The sequence below is a fragment of the Lepus europaeus genome, chromosome 3, assembly GCF_033115175.1.
Source record: "Lepus europaeus isolate LE1 chromosome 3, mLepTim1.pri, whole genome shotgun sequence".
In the NCBI taxonomy this organism is placed as follows: Eukaryota; Metazoa; Chordata; class Mammalia; order Lagomorpha; family Leporidae; genus Lepus; species Lepus europaeus.
This window is the reverse complement of record NC_084829.1, coordinates 16355701-16375808: the sequence shown is the minus strand read 5'-3', so window position 1 is coordinate 16375808 and position 20108 is coordinate 16355701. Positions and strand designations below refer to the sequence as shown.

The following is a 20108-nucleotide window of genomic DNA, read 5'->3' as shown; positions in this document are numbered from 1 at the left end:
TGGGCCACCCACGTACCATAGAGCAGTGCCTGGGATAGAGTCCCTCCTCCACTTCAGATTCTGATTCCTGTTAGTGCACCTAGGAGGCAGCAGATGATGGCCCGAGTCCTTGGGTTCCTGCCTCCCTCATGAAAGACTTGGATGTAGTTCTTGGCTCCTGGCTTCAGGCTGGACCAGCCCCAGTTATTGTAACCATTTGGGGAGAATGTTTCTCTCTCTCTCTCTCCCTCCCTCTCTCTCCCTCCCTCTCTCTCTCTCCCTCTCTCTCTCTCCTCTCCATCTCCTCCTCTCTCTTCTCCCCTTCCCTTCCTTTCAAATAACTGAATCTTTGTTAAAAAGAGGACTGAAATAAGCCATGAATATAATAACAAGGTGAGCAGGCAGAGGTTTTGCTACATTTTACCCCTTTCTAGGAAGACATTAAGTAGAGATACTAAGAATAGAACTGGGAATCCCAGATGTGTAAACCATAAACTCTACCGCTTATATCCTTGCAGTTACTTCAGTTCTCACACCAGTCTTTGGTCAGAAAAAATTTAATGTGATTTACATGGCTCTTTATTCCAGACTGTGTCAATAATTCCCATCTTGATGAGAAGAAAAAGCTATCCTTTAGGTCACTCAAGTGACCTCAGATTGCATTAAATCAGACCAGACCTCATTCGACAAGCTGCTGAAAAATTGGCTTACAATAGGTTGTATATGTGACGATCAAAAAGCATGACATAGGCCGGCGCCGTGGCTCAACAGGCTAATCCTCCGCCTTGCGGCGCCGGCACACCGGGTTCTAGTCCCGGTCGGGGCACCGATCCTGTCCCGGTTGCCCCTCTTCCAGGCCAGCTCTCTGCTGTGGCCAGGGAGTGCAGTGGAGGATGGCCCAAGTGTTTGGGCTCTGCACCCCATGGGAGACCAGGATAAGCACCTGGCTCCTGCCATCGGAACAGCGTGGTGCGCCGGCCGCAGCGCGCTACCGCGGCGGCCATTGGAGGGTGAACCAACGGCAAAAGGAAGACCTTTCTCTCTGTCTCTCTCTCACTGTCCACTCTGCCTGTCAAAAAAAAAAAAAAAAAAAAAAAAAAAAAAAAAAAAAAAGCATGACATATTGTAGAAAAGATCAGGGTAATGGTAGCAACAAAATGTATCTTAGGTAAGTAGTTCAGATTGTTCCTAATATAAAGTTCACAGTCTAAATCTTCAGAGGTAATGATCCAAATAGTTAAGAAAAGAGGGCAGAATTATTTTCAGCTATGTTCCAGAGAATTGGATCTATGATCACAAATCATCTACTTTTAGTCATAACAAGGTAAACCTGACTTTGTTAATGGGTGGTAAGATTTAAAGGTGTTCTAAGCGTAGTTACATTATTTTGATGTAGATGTATAACTTTCATTAACTGGAAATGTTTGCATTGCCAAATTCTTTAAGTGTTCCAAATATATAATTAAATTCATGCACCTAATATTTTAAAATTTAAGCATTTGAAGAAAAATACTAATAAAGTATTCGAAGAATAAAACATTCACTGACAATCTTAAAGCAATGAAAAATGAATACTACAAATCCTTCCCATGTGGAGATGCCAGGAATTGAACCCGGGACCCCATGCATGCAAAGCATGTGCTCTACCACTGAGCTACATCCCCACACAGAAAGATATTTTTCCCTTTTATTCTTGTCCAATAGCTGTCCCTAAACTGGTGTAGAGATAGACAATCCTACCAGTTTTTTCAGTCTAGATTCATAGAAACATAATCAGATTTGTTTAACAAATTATCAGTGAGTAATACCATCCAGAAGTTCCTTGTCATTTCCTTCAACATCATTCAGCATGGTTTACAAATGCAAACTTGTGCTATTTAAGTTCTTGTCCTCCTGTAGTAAGATAGTTTCCAGGGTAGGGGTTGTAACATTTTACTCATCATTTTATCCCAAGTCTCTGGCATAGCACCTGGCACATGGCTGTGAGCCAAAAATCACAGGTGTGCTCCATTCGGTATACATGTAATAAAGAACCTTGCAATGATGTGTGGGGAGGGAAATGATTCAAAAATATATAAACAGACCCTTGTAATACAGTGCTGGGGTGAAGACGCGCATGTAACTACAGTGCTAGACAGAACTATACCACTTTGTTGATCAGAAAGTGATAACTCCTGGGGTCTTGAAAATCAAGATGGCCGAGTGACTAAAGGCCAACAGTTATGCTCCAGGACCAGAGTGGAGTTGTGTTCTGAGTGCCAGAGAAGAGTGAAAACCCAGGATAAACACCCAGCAGCAATTTCTTCAGGTTCCTGATCGCAGTCTCGATGGCCAACAAGTCTAGCGCAGAAACTGCAGGCAAATGCCTCAGTTGGCTTTGCAAAGATTTCACTCGATGGAGATCTGAAAAATAAGCTCCAGTTCGCTGGAGGATCAGAGTTTTCTGGCCTCCTGGTGACACTGACACTCTTTTGTAGACATGGAAGGGGAAGGTTTGTGAGGTAATTGTGAGGCGACAAGACTGGCCAGGGCCACCCATGTTGCACCACTGGGGCTGGAGCTGGGGACATGCCTTTCCCTGTGCAGAGTCCCTGTGCTGGCTGCAGGGGATCCTGGAGTATTCTCCGAAACTGTCACAGGCCCAGGTGTCACCACCTGGCCTTCTACCCATCAGCGACAAAAACATGGCCCTTGCTCCCTGCTTTTGCGGGGAGGGGGTTAATTCCAGCCTTCTGATTGCCACTCTCAAGCCAAGGCTGCTCTCTGCCTTAGGATTCCCTTCGGGTGCTCGCCTGTGTCTCCCCCCACCCTCGCCTCTCAGTCTCAGGGAGACTCTCCACCTTCCATCTGCCTTTTCTTCCTTTGTACTGACTGCTTGGGTTCACTGGGTTTATCTCCCTGCGGAGGCAGCTTCTCGGGACCGCCAGTTGGTGGAACCTCTGGAGGGCTTGAAGCCGCCCCCAACATGGCCAAGGGCAGCGATAGAGGGCCCTGCCCTGCCCCTTCCCAGAACCCATCTGGCCCCAGTGGAAATGCAGGGTAGAAGGGCAATAGTGAAAAAAAGATAAAAGTTCATGAGAAACTTTTGTAACCAGGAGAGGAACATGAATGAATGAATGAATGAATGAATGAATGAATGAATGAAACTAAAACAAAACAAGCAATAAAGCTATTAGTTTCATTCTCCAGCGAAGAGAACATCTTACCTATCCGGAGCCGGGACACAGAGCCTTACCTGGCGGAGATCCAGGGAGACCCTCCTTCACGGACACCTGTGGCAGGTGAAGGTGTGGCCAGGTTCCTCTTCCCGCCCTCGCGATCGCAGAGCGCTTTGGGGTCCCCAGCTGTGGCCGCGAGTGTCTGCTGCTCGCTTCCCCCCTACTCACCACCCCCTGTTCCTCGCGGTCTCAAGCAGGTTCTAAGAAGACCCTAGTGGGGTGGAGGGGAGCTCTGCGTGTCCTGACTCAAACGTGCGGCCAGGTAGCGGCCGCAGACCAACTAGTCCGTGCGGGCTCTCGGGGGATCTCAGTCTCCTGTGTGCGGTGACCGGCGCCCCGCGCCTCTGATTTTCCCACCGCGTACAAATCGCGGGTCCCGTTCGTGTCCAGTTGTGACCGGGACAAGAGTCGTCGCAGCCCCAAGCTAAAGCGCAGGAGGCTGAACCCTGCCAGCCACCCCCTGGTCAGGGTGCGCTCCTGGGCGCGCGGAGCCCTCGGCGACGTCCGGCCAGACCACAGCTGCTCTTCGTCCAATTCCGCCCTCCCTTGTTCACACCAGGGCAGAAAAAAAGTCTCAGCATCCTCAAGACAGCAGGACCGCTCCGCAAGTGGAAGGAAAGGAACCTGCGGAGACGAGGCTGCCTTGGGGGCCGTGGCGGCTCTCGCCTGGAGACACCGCATCCTTTGCCGTTCTCTCGGCCTCAGCCTCAGCTCCCTGTCCGGTGCTAGGAACGTCTCGCCCGCTGGTGCAGTCGGTGCAGGGACGCGCAGGGGCACGTCCTCGAGGGTGCTTGGCGCCTGTAGTGGGGAGTTATCGGCTGGAGCTGTGGCGAGGGTTGATCCCAAGGAGCTAGACCCGGGCTGGCGTGTGAGCGCAACACATCGTTTCCTGGGCCCAAGTGGCGGCTTCCTCCCGGAGCCCAGGGCAGAGGTCGCCCTTCGGGTGTGCGTTTGCAGTGGTGCTGAAAGTTCCCCCTGGCTTTTCTGTCAAGTTCGTGCGACTCCTTGGATCCCAGATCAACTGCAGGCGAGAATCCTTACCTGCTTCATCCTCTCAAGTCACAGGCTGTCTCCAAGAAGACCTGCTGGGGTCTCTCGCTCCTCTCCAACTCAGGTTGCTGCATTAATCGCCGACGCCGATGCAGAAGTTTGGTTTGATTTCACGTTGGAGGAGCACCACTTGGCAGATAGAGGCCGGCGCTAAGGAAGCGATTGCCTCCTACCTGCACCTTCCCAGACCTTGCCAGGGCCCGGGGGCAGTGGGCTCACCAGCACACACTGTGCAGTGAGATTTGAATCATAATGATGGTTGGATTCTGGGTGAGGAGGCCGGTGCCCTGACGGCCACATCTGATGAAGGCAAAAGGAGTACAGCTGACCCACACCCCACCAAAACTTGTAGTGAGGAAGATGACAAGGCCGGGCGCTATGTTGCACCTGTTAATGCGGGAAGCATACTTCAAATCCTCTAAGATCCACTGGGAGGCACTAGGCCCAGTGATTCCAGCTGCGAGATCATATATTCACAATGCTGTAGGTAAAAGGCATTGTATCTTGGGAGGTGTTCCAGGCAGGCCCCAGGGTGTGGATATTGCAGCCAGGAATAATGGCACAGGACTGGATTCTACATTACTGATTTTCTAACTGAGGTCATGATTAAGGGAGGTGGCCATGTGTGTTCTATAATACTGCCAGAGGTGCAATTCAAGGACAAGGAAGAATAAAAGCCAAGAACGCTTTCATTAACCAGGAACAAAGGACAGAGTCAAAGAACAGCAGAGCATCTTCTTAGATGTCAACATCACTCCGACACTCAATAGAAAAGGGGTCCATGGGTTCCAGTGAGAGAACTGACCGGAAGGCACCACCAAGAGTGTGGCTGAGGCTTTGCCAAATGTCACTGCCCCCCCCCCCCAGGGGAAGCCTGCTGGGGCTACATGGAATGAATGGGCACAAGGTAGCTCTTTCCTAACCCATCACTGGTGATGCCTGGCCATTTTCGGTGTGGAAGGGATTATTCTGATGAATTTAAATAGCAAGTGAGGCTGCAACATCCGGTCCCCCAGTCGACTTTCCCAAATTCTTAGCAGACTCTCTTCCTACCCCACACCTGCCAAGGAGATTAAGCTCTGCCAGGTCTAAATGCCTTTGGATGTTCAGACTGCACACTACACTTGCCCCTGCCAAAAGGTGCTAACTTTTTAACCTTTGAATCCCATTCGTGATGGGAACCAATGAAGCCCCATGAACAAGGAAATTCTTGTACGGGAGGTAGGCCATGAACTTACTGAGAGAGAACAGGTCCTTTTTGCCTTACTGTTAGCTCTTGGATAGTTGAGTGAAGTCTTGTTTAGGCAGTTCATAGCCCTGGAGGTGAAAGAAGACAGTCGTAGACAACTGCCTGTGGCAGCCAGCATTGTGGTGTTGTGGGTACTTAAGTCACTGGCTGTAGCACCAGTATCCCACATAGATGCTGGCTTGGATTTAAGTCCTGGCAGGCATACCATGGTGCCAGTTCAAGTCTTGGCAGCTCCACTTCCAATTCAGTTCCTTGTTAATGTACCTGAGAAAGCAGCAGAGGATGACCCAACTGCTTGGGCCCCTGCATCGACATAGGAGACTCAAATGAGGTCATTGTGGTCATTTGGGAGTGAACCAACAGATGGAAGATGTCGCTCTCTTCCTCCCTCCCCTCCTCCCCCCGGCCAACTCTGCCTTTCAAATATCTTCAAGAAAAAAAAAAAAAAAAAAAAAACCAGCAGCTACAGTTGGTAGACACATCGTGTGTATTTGTGAAACTACACTGATTTAGTCAAAGAAAAGTGTCCCCGGAATTAAGCAAACTTAATCCTCTCAGTTAATGTTTTGAAAGACACGTTAGCCAAAGATTGGAGAATAAATATTTTTTCATTTCCCTCCTCCCCCACCTCCTTCCATCACATTTTCTCTCTTCTAGATGGCCTGACAATAGAGCCTGTGGTTCGCATATGTGTGGTCTTGAGTTTGACCTTGATATATCCAGCTGTGCACTGTGCAGAGCAGTTCAGACTGATCATTGTGTTTCAGCACTGAGTAATAGTCCATTGTCTGAATGTTTATTTCTTTACCTACTGAAGGACACTATGGTTGCTTCCAAGTTTAGGCAATTGTGAAAGAAGGTTTTTGTGTGGACTGAATTTTTCAACTCATTTAAGTAAATATTGAAGAGCACAATGACTAGATCATATGGGAAGACTATGTTTAGTTTTGTAAGAAACTGACAAACTGTCTTCCAAAGTGTCTGTACTGTTCTGCATTTCCATTAGCAACGACTGAGAGTTCCTGTTGCTCTACAGCCTCAGAAGCATTTGGTGTCACCCGTATTCTGGATTTTGACCATTCTGATAAGTGTATAGTGTTATCACTGCTGTTCTAATTTGCATTTCCCTGATGACATATGATATGGAGCACTTTTTTTTTTCATGTACTTACTTGTTATCTGTTCCGGGTTTTTTTGTTTTTTTTGTTTTTCAATCTCTGTTTGTTTTCCAGTTTGCAAGGTTTCTTTCCTGTGCCCAGTCTATTAATAAGCCCATCAATAGCATTCTTTGTTTCTGTTACAGTTTTTTGATGTTTAACATTTCTTTTTGGTTCTTTATCAGGATTTCTAGTTCTCTGCTTAGATTGCCCATCTGTTTTTGCACCCTGTCCACACCTTATCCATGCAATCTCTTAGGATATTTATCTTAGTTGTTTTACATTCTCTGATAATTCTAGCGTTGTTGCCATATCTGGTTCTAATGCTTGCTCTTTAGAACAAGCATTCGTTGTTGTTCTTTGCCTTTGGTATGCCTTATAATGTTTTCCTGCCCGTCTAACATGTTGTACTGGGTTAAGGGAACTGGAACAGACTGGTCTCTAGTAACGGGATAACATGAAGGAGGAGGGCAGGTGTTCTGCAGTCCTATAATTAGGGCTCCATCTTTCAGGGAACCTCTGCCTGTGCCTCTGGGTTGTGAATCAAGTTAAGTGTTTCTCAGGTTTTTTTGTTTGTTTGTTTGTTTGTTTGTTTGTTTGTTTGTTTTTCCCTTCCTCCTTGGGAGGAAAGAAACCAGAGTAAGCTGGAGTTGGGTATTTCCCTTCAACAGGTCAGTAAGGATCGGATAAAACCCCAGGAAGTTAGACTGGTTAACAAGTTTCTCTAGAGGGCAGTATTTTGAAGAACAGAGTATGCCCATGTATTCAAAATCCTTCCTTTTCCCTCCACCTGCCAAAAGCACAAGGAATTTTTCTCTGATATTTGCTATGAGAACCTTGCACACTCTTAGAGAGAAAACTCACAAAAGTGTGGGGACCACCCACAATAAAAACTAGGTTTTCCTGGAGACTTGTCTACATCTAGCATTTCACCAACCACAGTGCAGGTTTTACCGTGCAATGGTTTCCACTGAGGTTTCTGTTCAGGTGTGTTGGGATGCTCTGTGTCTACCTGTCTGACTCTCCAGATCTAGGGCAGTAGTTTGGCATAGGACCTCTCTTCTTTCACAGATCTAAGGAGAGTTGTTGATCTTCCAGTCCCTTCAGATTTTCACTTGTTTTTCAGACAGAGTGGCAACTCCTCAGCCCCTTACATGTATAACTCAAAGCTGAAGTTCAGACTGTTGACTGATCTTTTTTTCTTTTGATATGACTAGAGGATACATTCTTTATTGTTCAAGGGCTTCTCAGATACCCAGAGAAATATCTGCTGCTATTTTTATTTTGTCTAATGCATAGCTTATTACTTTTTAAAATTAATATTTAGATATATTGGTATACTATTTTCATCATATATAGAAGCCTTTTACCTCTAATATATAGCTATAACATATAACAAGCAGAGTTATAGATAGTGAGAGAGACAGAGAGAAAAGTCTTCCTTCCATTGGTTCATTCCCCAAATGGCCTCTACTTGCCAGCCCTATAGCTATAACATTTAAACCTAATATATCAGTTTACTTTAAGTTCCGGAGACCCCTTAGTACTGTGTTGGTAGAAAATGATACATTTATGTCAAAGTCAGCAATACCTTACACAATTGGTTAAACTTTAGCACATACAACATCGTTTCCAGGGATTCTTTAAACACAGGGTCCCTGACCCCAGGGATCAGAATGGTTAGGAGAATTTGTATTTTTAGCAAAAATCCTGGTGTTGCTGATCTCAAGACCATACTTCGAGACCCAGTGCCTTACACTACAGTCCATTTTTAAAGTGTTATAACCAGGCTTTATATTTGATTCTTCAGCATCTTGCTCAGTTTTTATTCCACAAGACACAGGTTGACTCAATCGACTGAGTCAAGTTTTCCTGCATAGACCAGGCTGAGTTAGGCACATGGTCACTGTGGATAACCTGAAGTCTAGGTCTAACACTGTGTCCACCTTAAAAGATGCACCTGTCCGGGATCTTTACCTTGCTGGCTTGGCACCTATTTATCGTTAGACTGTGCTATACTACAGGGCATTTCCCAGTACTTTGTTATAAGCACCAACGGTTTTCATTTTTTCTGATGCTAGCTTTCCCACATGGCTCTTGATCCAAATGACTTGTATGCATGGTCCTACTCTGATAAAAGCCAATTTTACAGCCACCTGTTCTGAGCTGGTTAGTTTCAGATGAATTTAGTCTTATTGACTCTGATTTATGTATAGCTTTCTGACTTTCAATGCCTATAAAATTCACGCACACAATTCTTGATCAGTGAACTCTAAAAAGAAAGAAAGAAAGAAAGAAAGAAAGAAAGAAAGAAAGAAAGAAAGAAAGAAAAAAAGAAAAGTTGTTTTAGAAAAGAAATAGACCAACTATGAATAAAGGGAAGTCTGCATGCACTTGCTTCCTGGCACTGTGTTGGGGATGTAGCTCAGTGGTAGAGCGCATGCTTTGCATGTATGAGGTCTCGGGTTCGATCCCCGGCATCTCCAGCTTCTTATTCTTAAATAGCCACCTCACAAGCATTTTCAATGCCTCAATCTTGATAAACGGAGATTCTTGGCTTTTACATTTCTAAGCAATTAAACTTCAAGTTTCAAATCAAATCAGACTTCATTTACCGTAGCTTGAGAGACAAATGCTCTGTAAAAACATTTAGCTTGCTTTCCCTGCCAAGATCACTCATGCTGTAATAAAGATCACTCATGCGGTAATAACCACTTCTTCTCCATTTTTTTTTTCTTTGTTTTTTGGAAGAGGTAGAAAGTGAGTGGGTAAGACAGAAGGTTGTTTCTACTCCTGCCCTCTCCCACAAATCTAGGATCTTTGTCACAAGAGCTTCTGCATTGCCAGGCTTAAAGAAATTATCATTCCTTCTACTTTAGAGGATAGCATAATTGAAGTCAACTTTTGAATACAAAGTACATTGCTGGCATAAGTGGTGTCAGGATGACTACTTTTTAATTAGTTAGCTTCCTAGAGCTATGAAAGTAACTAAGAGAAACCAAAGAACAGCGTTTAGCTGAAAGAAGAGAGTGGCAAGAAATGTTTATGAAGATGGGGTATGAGAATGCTTTTTATTAGCCACCACTTAGTTCTTTTTGTCAACTAGAAAAAGCTGCCTTTATCAATTAACACGGGCTAAGAAATGGTGTTCTCTAAAAGAATTCACTGAGAAAACTTGCTCTTGAAAACATACAGTAAGACGTTGCTGGATGTGGCATATCAGTAAGATCTGCCTTTATTCCCTAGATTATCTGAGCCCTGCTTTGGTTCAATTCTGTCAAAACACTGCCTTGCTTAAGTTAAAGTAAACTAAATTAAGTTAAATTAGATTCCACTCCTGCCTAAATCCGATAGTAACACTGTATCTTGCTTTTTTTGGTGAAGCCCTATACTTCTATTTGCATTTCTCTCTCGCCTAAGCAAGTATTAATCTATTTTGTTTTAAGACTGAACAATTGAGATTTAATATTTTGACTACAGAAGCTAAAAGTGGATATTGTGAAGTTAGCAAACAGAAGACGATCTTTTGATTAAAACTAAAGTTTTTGAACTTAGTATAAGGACAGCCTTCTTAAGACACCAAAAGCTACTTACACAAAAATATTAATTCATTTTCATAACTCAAATTTAATATGATCTTTTGTCAAACTGAAAAACCAGGAATAAACTGTAAAGTTTGTTTCAACATCTACAAAGGCAAACATTTTTGTGAAAAATAAGTAAGGAATGCCTATAAATCAATTTCCAAAAGAAACCAATTAGAAAAGAAATAAAATAGCTTTTAAAAAATTTAACCAACAATTTGGATGAAGGTGGCACTTGCGTTGGTTACATTGACACAAAGGGAAGTGCATCCAAAGTGGGACACAAGTGCCATTTGTTTTGACTTAAGGTATTGCACAGAATTGAATATATTTTGTCTGAAACTCTCCCACTGGGCAATGACACTTGCTTTCAGTTCAATGGAATAAATTATAGCATCACTTACAGATTTAGGTTTCAAGTGAAAGGAAGGCAGGAAGCCAGGGAGGGAAGCAGGGCGAGTTACTTAGTGAGTGGACGAAAGAATGAATGAACACATTTGGTTCCAAGAAAATTCTGTACGTGCTTAAGCCTATCATCTTCTGAATTGTCTGTGGAACGGATATGTTGGAATCCTAAGCCCCAGTGCCTCAGAATGTGACTCAGTTTGGAGTTAGGATCCTTAAAGAGGTAGTGGAAAGGTCGGTAGAGTGGGTCCTGATGCAGCACAGGGAGTTCCAGGACAGCATTCTCCTAACCCTCACTTTGTTTCCTGGATTGCTGGTGCAGTGGGAGGTTCTGAGTCTCAGTAATGGTACCGCTCTCTTCCCTAATGGCTGACTTCTATAGTTATTTCTTGGAGCCAAACTGGAAGGTGGAAGCTAAAATCAATTTTTCAATCTCTTCTGATGACTTTGATGTCTTTATAAGATTATTCAGGACAGACACATAAAGCACAGCTGTGAAGACACCAGCAAAACCAGACATCCACAAGTGAAGGAAAGAGGCCTGAGAAGGAACCAACTCTATTGAAATCTTGAACTGAGACTCCTAATCTGCAGATTGCAAGAAAACACATCTTAGGTGCCTAGGCAGCAACTCTGTGATGCCTTGTTATGACAGCCCTAGCAAATTAATGCAATTCTAAATGTTAGCCAGGGAACAACTTTTTAAAGTAACCCATGTTATTACTGATACAAAGTCCATTCATTAATTTTGCTTTCTATTATTTTCAGAACTCAGAGAAAACAGAGAGTTTACATTTGTATATTTGTATTGGCATTCAGCATGCATTCCCATTTTTTTATGATTGACATTGTATACTGGAGGGCCTGGAAAGCTAAATAATATATTCCCTGGACTTCTTAACAGTTTAAGTTCTTAACGCAAATGAGATTTGACCCTTCTCTGAGGGTTTGAAAGTAAGATATCATCCTGCTGATTGTGGCTATTTTTTGTTGGCAAGTAAGATCATGGACACATACCTTTCTCTGCAACAGTGTTACAGGGTCTGGTCTCTAACTTTTTACAATTAGAAAGAAAGTAGCAGCAGAGGCAGTGACCACAGTCTAGGTTCCAGTGTTTAATCATCAGCCTCCTGAGATTAGGAAGTAGTTATGGGGGAAGCAGTGTGTTAATATGAACTTTATGTTTCCTGGATTGTAGCTACACTATTGTGCTCTGAGTCTTGATAATTTTCTTGCCAGTTTCCCTTATAAATTACTATGACAGATATTTTCTTAGATCCATAGTGGAAGATCTAGCTTAAAGTCTGTTTTACAATAATTTCCTGTACTTAATTCTTTTCTGCTTAACATACTTAGACTGATTCCTGTTTCATAAACTGAAGTCTGAGTTATTTTTCATATTAAGAAATATCAAAATATTTAAGGGTAATAACAGAGTATAGAAACCCCTGAGTTCATAAGACAAGTAGGAGAGAAAATGCTCATCTTACTATAGTAGAAAGTCAATCTGAAAATAGAGAGTGAATGATGGATTTAGGAAAATCACCATTTGCCACCTTCACATTAATAATTGATTCTGGCAAGTGTTGTCAATGAGTGCTAAATTAGGTGGGCAAAGTTGAATGATTAACAGGATATTTACTTAGTTTCAAAATATTTCTTCACAAGACACTTGAACTAATTAAAAAAAAAAACAAAAAAACGCAGTTCTGGAGAAAGCTGGCAGACACCATCCTAACAGGTGATCCAAGCTAACACCCCAGCAGCAGGACACTGACATTACATCTCTCTTCCCGCCATGTGCTGTGAAGGACACAGTGCCATTCTCTGGTATTCCTGTGACCTGAATCTAATCATATGGAAACAGCAGACTCACTCACACTGAGACATAGTCTACAACACAACTGGCCTGTGCTATTCAAAATGCAAATGTCATACAAGAAAAAGGCTCCATATGAAAGGAGATGAAAGAGTTAACTGAATTCAACACATGATTAAAGATTTTCTTACATCTAAAATGACATTTTAGGGCCAATTACCAAAATATGAATAAAGCCTGTAAACTACATAACCACTCTGTATCAGTGTTAATTTCTGATTTTGATAATTGTTATGTTCTGGTCATGTACCATAATAATCACTGAAGTATTTACAGGTAAAGGGTAATCATAGGTACAAGTTATTCCCAAATGGCAAATGGTTTGGGGAGAGAGAAGGGTAGAAGGATGTTACTATTGGAAAGTTCAGGGGAAGGAAATACAGGAAATCTGTGTCTTGTTCTTGCAACTTTTCTGTAAAAATAAAACTATCTACAGTGAAAGAATGAGAGTAGAACAGGATGGTCAGCTCACTTAGCTAAGGTCCCCATCTGGGGCACTGTACATTCAGGACACGCATACAGGCATTCATACTCTCTCTTCCTGTACATGGTTGGTCACTGGATTGCCAGCCTTTTCTCTACATTTAAGTGTATAGGTTTTTTTTTTTTTTTTTCAATAGCAACTTGTTGTATATTTCTTTCCCCAGAGAGGAAAACAACCCTGGATTGAATCATAAGCCATTTCATTTTTCAATTCTTGTGCCAGTGCAGAATATTCCTTTGCTGAGTTGGTATGTTAGAGAGGCTGACTCTGCTCTTGCTGAGTTTAAGGGGATTACAAATCTCATTTAGAGATTCTTAGATAGCCCACTTTGGAGTTCAGAAGACCTTACAGGACTTGACCTTCAATTTCTCTTAGTTTAGTAACTAGCAACTTTTGGAAAGAGACTGACTAGAGAGCTAAAACTCTCAAAGAGAAATCTCAGTTAATACAACCTAAATGCTTATTAAAGTCTCAGTTAATTCCTCAGCACTAAATAGAGACAGAAGATGAGATTGTGGTTGATCTTTAATTACACAAAGGCAATAGATGCATCCACTTATTTTTCTGCCGAAGTTTTCCTCTTCCCATATTTTGAAAGGGAGTCCTGTGAGCAATACCTCTGTTGGGATTGCAGAAATAGACTCTTTCTTAATTTGGGGGAGGTTCCCCTTAAGTCTTAATGTGAATTCCTTTTTTATTATTTTATACATTTACATTTCCTGCACCTCTGGTTATGTTCCTTGGAATCTACTCTCTTTATTTAAATTTAAATCTATTTGCAAAAAAGAAAACAATAATGAACTTAGATAAATCTCAAAATACACAATATATTTTTTCTTGGCTAGCAATATTTTGAAATGCATATGTGTTCATTTCCACATAGCTTTTAGTTGCTTTCCCACTCTAGCCAGTCCTAGGCCTGAAGTCTCTCCTTCTCTGAGCTCCCTGATTCAACCAAATCTCTCATACTTGTTCTCCTAAATATCAGTCATCTCTTTTGACAACACTTAACATAGCCACAAAATTGCATTTATGTTTATCCTTATATAATTACTCTCTCCCCACCCCCACTCAACATACACGACTAAACTCTTATTTCCTCAGGAATCAGATCAACTCACCTTGCCACACCTTACTATAGTCACACAATAACTTTTTAAATGAATGAGGAGATAAATAGGGTTCCATAGTTATCAATTAACATGGATAAAGGCATAACTTCGACTGCTTGAGACTGGCTGTAAGAGGGGTTGTGTGCCACAGAAAATTCCTTCCAGAAGCCATGTGAGTGATCTCATATTCAGAAATGCAACTTTTTGGAATTAGCATGCTGGTTCAGAGTCCTGCCACCTCTGGCCAGATGTCTGCCCCCAAGGGTCCCATGATCATTTACAAAAAGTCATTTACAAGAAGTCAACCAAGTCCCCAAAGCAAACACCAGTTTGTAATTTACTCTTTGTTTCTAAAAGTCAAGGATTTTTTCCCCCAGGGATTTAAGGACACCCGAAAGCTTCAGGAGCCCAGGGAACACTTTGAGGGAATATGCAAAATGTATATTTTTTTCTTTGGTGTTCATAGATAAAAGTTTTCATCAGATAATCTAATGAGTATCTATGCCATATAGTTTTTGGAAGCATTATTGTAGGCCATACTGAATCTGTTAGCTTCTATAAATAAGACCACTTGGCATTTAAGATCATGACTTTAAACTGAGAAATACTGGTTTTAAATCCTGGCTTGATTTTGTTCTTACTGGTTGTGAGATTTGGGCAAGTTACTTCACTTCTCTCTGATTTCCAATGTCTTTATCTGTAAAATATTTATGATAATGCTTACTATTTCTAGAGATTGAAGTTAGGTGAGAAAATACACAAAATGTAACACAGTAAGTGTTCAATAAATTGTAAACATTTTTCATTGACGTTTAAGACTGCATTTTGAGAAATCAGAATTTTTTAACGGCTTGAATTAAAGCCTTTTCAGTTTCATTTGCAAACTCTCGATTCATGACTGGTCTTAGGCCCCTAAGCACAAAGAAACACAACTGTGTGATGATAGCTCATCATACAATCGAAGCGTATTTGCAGTCCTAAGAGTCTTCACATGAAATGAAGAAAAGCTAGAGATTCAAGCTCCAGGAAATTGGCAAAACAGAGATCCCAAAGTAAACCAGGCCCTGCTGGGACTCGAACCCAGGATCTCCTGTTTACGAGACAGGCGCTTTAGCCAACTAAGCCACAGAGCCAGCTGCGGTACAAAATTCCTTCATTTTCAATCCAATTGTTCCTGATGAAGCAGTAGGGCTATGTTGCCAATTAGAGTTACTGTGCGTGCGCTTTTCAAGTCGGTGGCTCAAAAACTAACCTCTGAAAGGAAGTCTGGGAAATCAGACTCCCTTGCAGGCCAAGACTAATACGTACCCGAACTCACACAGCACAAGATCAGTGTGACCCGAGGGTAGAGAGAGGCACAGGATCGGGGAGGAGCCAGGTGTTCCCTGTGGAGCGGAGGTTCTCCAGAAGACGCCAGAACAGTTGTTACATTCTGTCTGATGAGATTTAGAATCTCAAGTGACCGGATATTCTAAAGGTGGAATAAAAGGGTTTTCCAGAAAAATAGTTCGGGTAGAGCCTTCCTCACATTAATGGCATTTTAGGCTGTGAAGATAGCACACTTGTACACTGAAAACCAAAAACTCCCATTATGTTCAGACTCCACAAACAGCTGTCAGATCTTCTCTGTTTGAGAAAGTAGGAGACGCAAGGAGGCGACTCAGTCACAGTTGGTTAACAGTTTTGTGATCAAACTTCCAGAGCCTTTCCCTGCCTGAGGGAAGTGCTGACTGTTCCTATGGTTCTCGGGAAAATCCCTAGGCAGAAACCAAAAACTGAAACTCGGGGTGGGAGGGGGGGACGGGGGGGACGACACATCACTGGACAAGGGACTTCCTCCTGGCCAGTCTGCCTTCTTCACTTTGGTTGTTCAAAGATCCTCACTTGCAGAAGCTCAACAAATACAGGATCGAAAATTCCCTCAATTAAGAATCTGTTCTTAAACTAACGATTGTGTCCCAGTTTTCTGTCTTAAACTCGAACTGAGAGGCTGGCGCAGAAAGGGAGCAAGTGAACTCAGCAAGAAGTAAGTGCCGTTCTCTGCACATCTAGCCATCTCCCACTGCCTCCTTACCAAACAAGAGAGGGGACTTTAAAATTCTTTGTTGGAATAAGCAAAGGCTGAGAGTAACCCATCTGAACTCCAGAGTCCTTCTTCTATCTTGAGTCAAATGTTGGGGCAGTGTCATTTTCTATCCCATTCACAATGAAGATTTTTTCAGGTGTGTGTTGGGGGCGGTGGTGGTGGTGGGGGAGTACACAGGAACAAGCTGCCGAAGTCTAGTGAGATGGAAAAAAGCGGTGGACAAACCCAGGAGTACACAGAGTGTAATTTGTCAGGAATTTATGGTGTATCTGGGGCACCTCAAGAAGAGGGGATTCCTACTCCAGGAGGGCAGAGGAGAAAGGGTTATATACTGAGTTAGACTGGGCTGTGGCAAACTGGAATGCCTGTGGGCTTTCTCGGGAAATATTAACATTCCAGGCGTCAGATAGGAGACATCCCAGGTGTCAGTTCCCCGAAAGAGATTCTCAACAGGCTGTCTAAATGACTTAGGGTTACCCAGAGGACAAGATGGTGGTTACAATCAAAATGACTGGTCCTGCCAAGCTGAATCCCTATAACTTTCCTAGTGAACATAAACTTAACTTTTTCATCAAGTAGGATACAAACTCTTGAGTTTAATCTACATTAACGAACAGCTATAAAAGTACACACTCTCTCTCTCACTGTCCACTCTGCCTGTCAAAAAAAAAAAAAAGTACACTAATATTCCATTTGCTGTATATTCATTCAATTTGGAAAGCAGCGCTTCACAAAACTGTGATAGACCAGGAATCAGGTTGTCTCTGAATTTTCATTAGCTGAGTCATGAACAGCATTGCTAAGGTAGCTAGGTAGATATTAGCCTGTGTGTATAAGAGAGGCTGAAGAAAAAGGGAAGAAAATGAGGATTTTTGAAGAAAATGAAATTTTGCACAATGGAATGAGGAAGCAAGCCGTGAAAGCAGTCCAGCACAAGGACAGCTAAAGGAATAGCTCCTGGCCCCCAGCCCTATCATGTGGGTCTCAGCCCTCTCCCTGGGGGCGGCTCAGGGGAATCCCCCTGCCCTGCACCAAGGAGGCTACAAGGCCCCATCACACTGTGCTGATGAGGCTCTGGGGGGATTTCTGGAACTCCACATCAAGGAATCACCCACCCCCAATTTCCCAGAAGAGGGAGGATGGGAGAAGAATCGGGGGGCCTTACATCTGGGTGCAGCCCGTGCTCTCAGCCCTTTCCTGAGATGCGCGCCTGTCCATCAGGAATACTTCTCTCATTCCTCTTCGTTACACTTTGCTGATTCGCTTACTGTAGCACATCTGGATTCTTTCCTGAGCAGCCAATTTCTGCTAACAGTACCATATAATCTTCAGGGGATGACATCATACGCAGTGAGATACAGTACAGGTATTGTCCAACGAGAGCAACATTACGTAATGCCTGGTGGATGCCAGGCATTGGAATTAGTTCTGTGCAGGTTGAGGCATGTTGCCAACGGTAGTGACGCTTACTGCCTGGAGGATGGCTGATGCCAACTTGTGCCGCGTGGTTCCCAGCGACCTGTATCCCCTCTTGCTCGGCCTTCTGCACGATAACCTGCTCTCGGAGGTGGCCAATAAGTTCGCCAAAGTGACAGGCACTACACAACAGGATGCTAATGTCTCTTCTCTCTTGGACATCTATAGCTTCTGGCTCAACAGGTCAGCCAAGGTCCCAAAGAGGCAGTTACATGCAAATGGACCAGTGGCTAAGAAGGCTAAGAAAGCGACTTAAGAAAGCTGCTGCACCTGCCAAGCGGGCCGGTCTGCCTCAGCATCCTGGAAAGGCCACAGCCAAAGCATCGGAGAGCAGCAGCAGCGAAGAATCCAGTGATGAGGAGGGGAAAAAGAAAAAAACCTGGCCAGAAGGTCAGGCCAGAGGACGAGGCACCAAAGAAGCAGCAGCCAAAGACAACCCCTGTGGCACCTAAGGCTCAGGCTAAAGCTCCACCCAGACAGGTGCAGCGGCTGGAGCAGCACTTACAGTGGCCCATGGCAAAGCAGCCAGCAGCAGCAGTAGTGACTGAGAGGAGAGGCTACGGCCATTTCCAGGAAGGCCCTACCTAAAAGGCAAACTGCGGCCAAGGCGCCAGTGAAAGCAGTTTCCACCCCTCCCCAGAAGAGTTCCAGCAGCGAGGATTCCTCCAGTGAGCAGGAAGAGGAGCAGAAAAAAACCATGAAGAAAAGAACCAGGTCCTTACAGCTCAGTACCCCCTCCGTCTGCTCCTACACTGAGGAAGTCCCCAGGAACCCAGCCCCCCAGAAGGCTGCAGAGAGGAAACAGCCTGAGGAAGCAGTGAGGCGTCTGATTCAAGTTCTGAGGAAGAGAAGAAACCTCATGTAGGGCAATCGTCTCTAAGGCAATCCCTGACCCGGCACCAGCAAAGAAGGCTGTGGAGAGCTCTGCAGACAGCTCAGACTGACAGCTCTGAGGACGGAGCTCCTGCCGAGCCTGCCGCCAAGCCAGTGCCACTCTCAGGCAACCTGCAGGTGGTGGCTAGAAGCCTCTGAGCAGAGAAGCTGATGGAGAGCAGCTCTAGTGAGGAGGAGGAAGACTGCAACCACCCCCAAGTCCAAGGTGACTGCCAAAGCAGCTCCATCTGCGCCTGCCAACCAGACTCCCCAGGCTGATGGGATGGCAGTTCTGATTCAGACAGCTCCAGCAGTGCGGAGGAGGGGCAAGAGGAAGAAAAGACATCTAAAGCCCCAATTAAGAAGCCAAGGAGACAGCAGGAGGTGTAGCACCTTCCAAGGCAGCTCTGTAAAGCAAGTGAAGGCTGAGAGCAGTGGTTCTCCCTTGGATGATTCCAGTGAGGAATTAATTAATCTGTGAGGGAAACAACAGAGGAAGAGAAGTGGTCATTGCCATTAAGTCCCTAAATGCTAGTTGATAAAATAAAATGCAGGGATGGGTAGTGACATTATAACTTAATTAGAACAGGTGTGAAAATGGTCTTTCCCTACAATATAGACACAAGGAAATGCACATCTTCCAGCATTTCATGTCAAGTATGTAAGAAAAAAACAAAACAAGGGAAAAATAAAATAGCAACTTTTGCCAAAAATATTTAACTTGTTCATATTTTATAATACAACTAATCCAAATAACAGATTTATCCTAAAAGAAAACTGTTAAGGGAAAATTAAGGATTAAGCACAGAAAGTTCTATTTGAGCAAACCAATTCCCTCAGTCACTTTTTTCTGTCACTTTTTTTTTTATTTTTCAGTTTTATTAGTGAATAACTTATTTGGAATACCAAAAATATAAATAATGTGTTTTTCAAACACAAACTAAAATATTTTAATGAAACATCTTCTTTATTTTGTTTTAGAGTCTATTCTAATTTGGTCCCAAGAATTAGTTCTAATTATAGAATTTTCATTTCAGCAACATATATATGTACCCAAGTGTGCAAGGAAGCACATTTTGGTTTTAAAAAATCATCTACTATTTTAGTTAAAACAACCTAGGGTAAAAGCCCTCTCGTGTCCCCACACATTCTTCTTTTATAGCCAGTTCTGGCATTTTTCACAGAAGCCTCTTTCATCAAATTCATTATTATCCCTTTCAGTTAAGAAGTTAGTGTCTTCATTATCTGTAACTGAACCATGGTCACTATCCTGCCCTCCAATATTAACACAACTCTTTCACCACCATAACAGCTGCCAGACAGTTTAAAGAACAGACTTCCCTTCTGAAAGGCTGCTTCCATCTTGCCACTCAGAACTTCATATTTTGCCTCTAGGATTAATTTTCTGTTTAAAGTGTTTAAAGCAGGTAAAGCTGCCACCATATGGGCGCCGGTTTGAGTCCCAGCTGTTCCACTTCTAATCCAGCTCTCTGCTATGGCCTGGGAAAACAGAAGATGGCCCAAGTCCTTGGGCCCCTGCACCTGCATGGGAGACC

General features: G+C 43.5%; 3 non-coding genes across 3 annotated transcripts; 1 reads left to right on the top strand and 2 right to left on the bottom strand.

Moving 5' to 3' along the window:
* Positions 1 to 1571: 1571 nt before the first annotated feature.
* On the bottom strand, positions 1572 to 1643 carry TRNAA-UGC (transfer RNA alanine (anticodon UGC)). The gene has a single exon. It is a non-coding gene; the product is annotated as a tRNA-Ala (tRNA).
* Positions 1644 to 9067: 7424 nt separating this feature from the next.
* TRNAA-UGC (transfer RNA alanine (anticodon UGC)) lies at positions 9068 to 9139 on the top strand. The gene has a single exon. It is a non-coding gene; the product is annotated as a tRNA-Ala (tRNA).
* Positions 9140 to 15176: 6037 nt separating this feature from the next.
* On the bottom strand, positions 15177 to 15250 carry TRNAT-CGU (transfer RNA threonine (anticodon CGU)). The gene has a single exon. It is a non-coding gene; the product is annotated as a tRNA-Thr (tRNA).
* Between the last annotated feature and the right edge of the window lie 4858 nt (positions 15251 to 20108).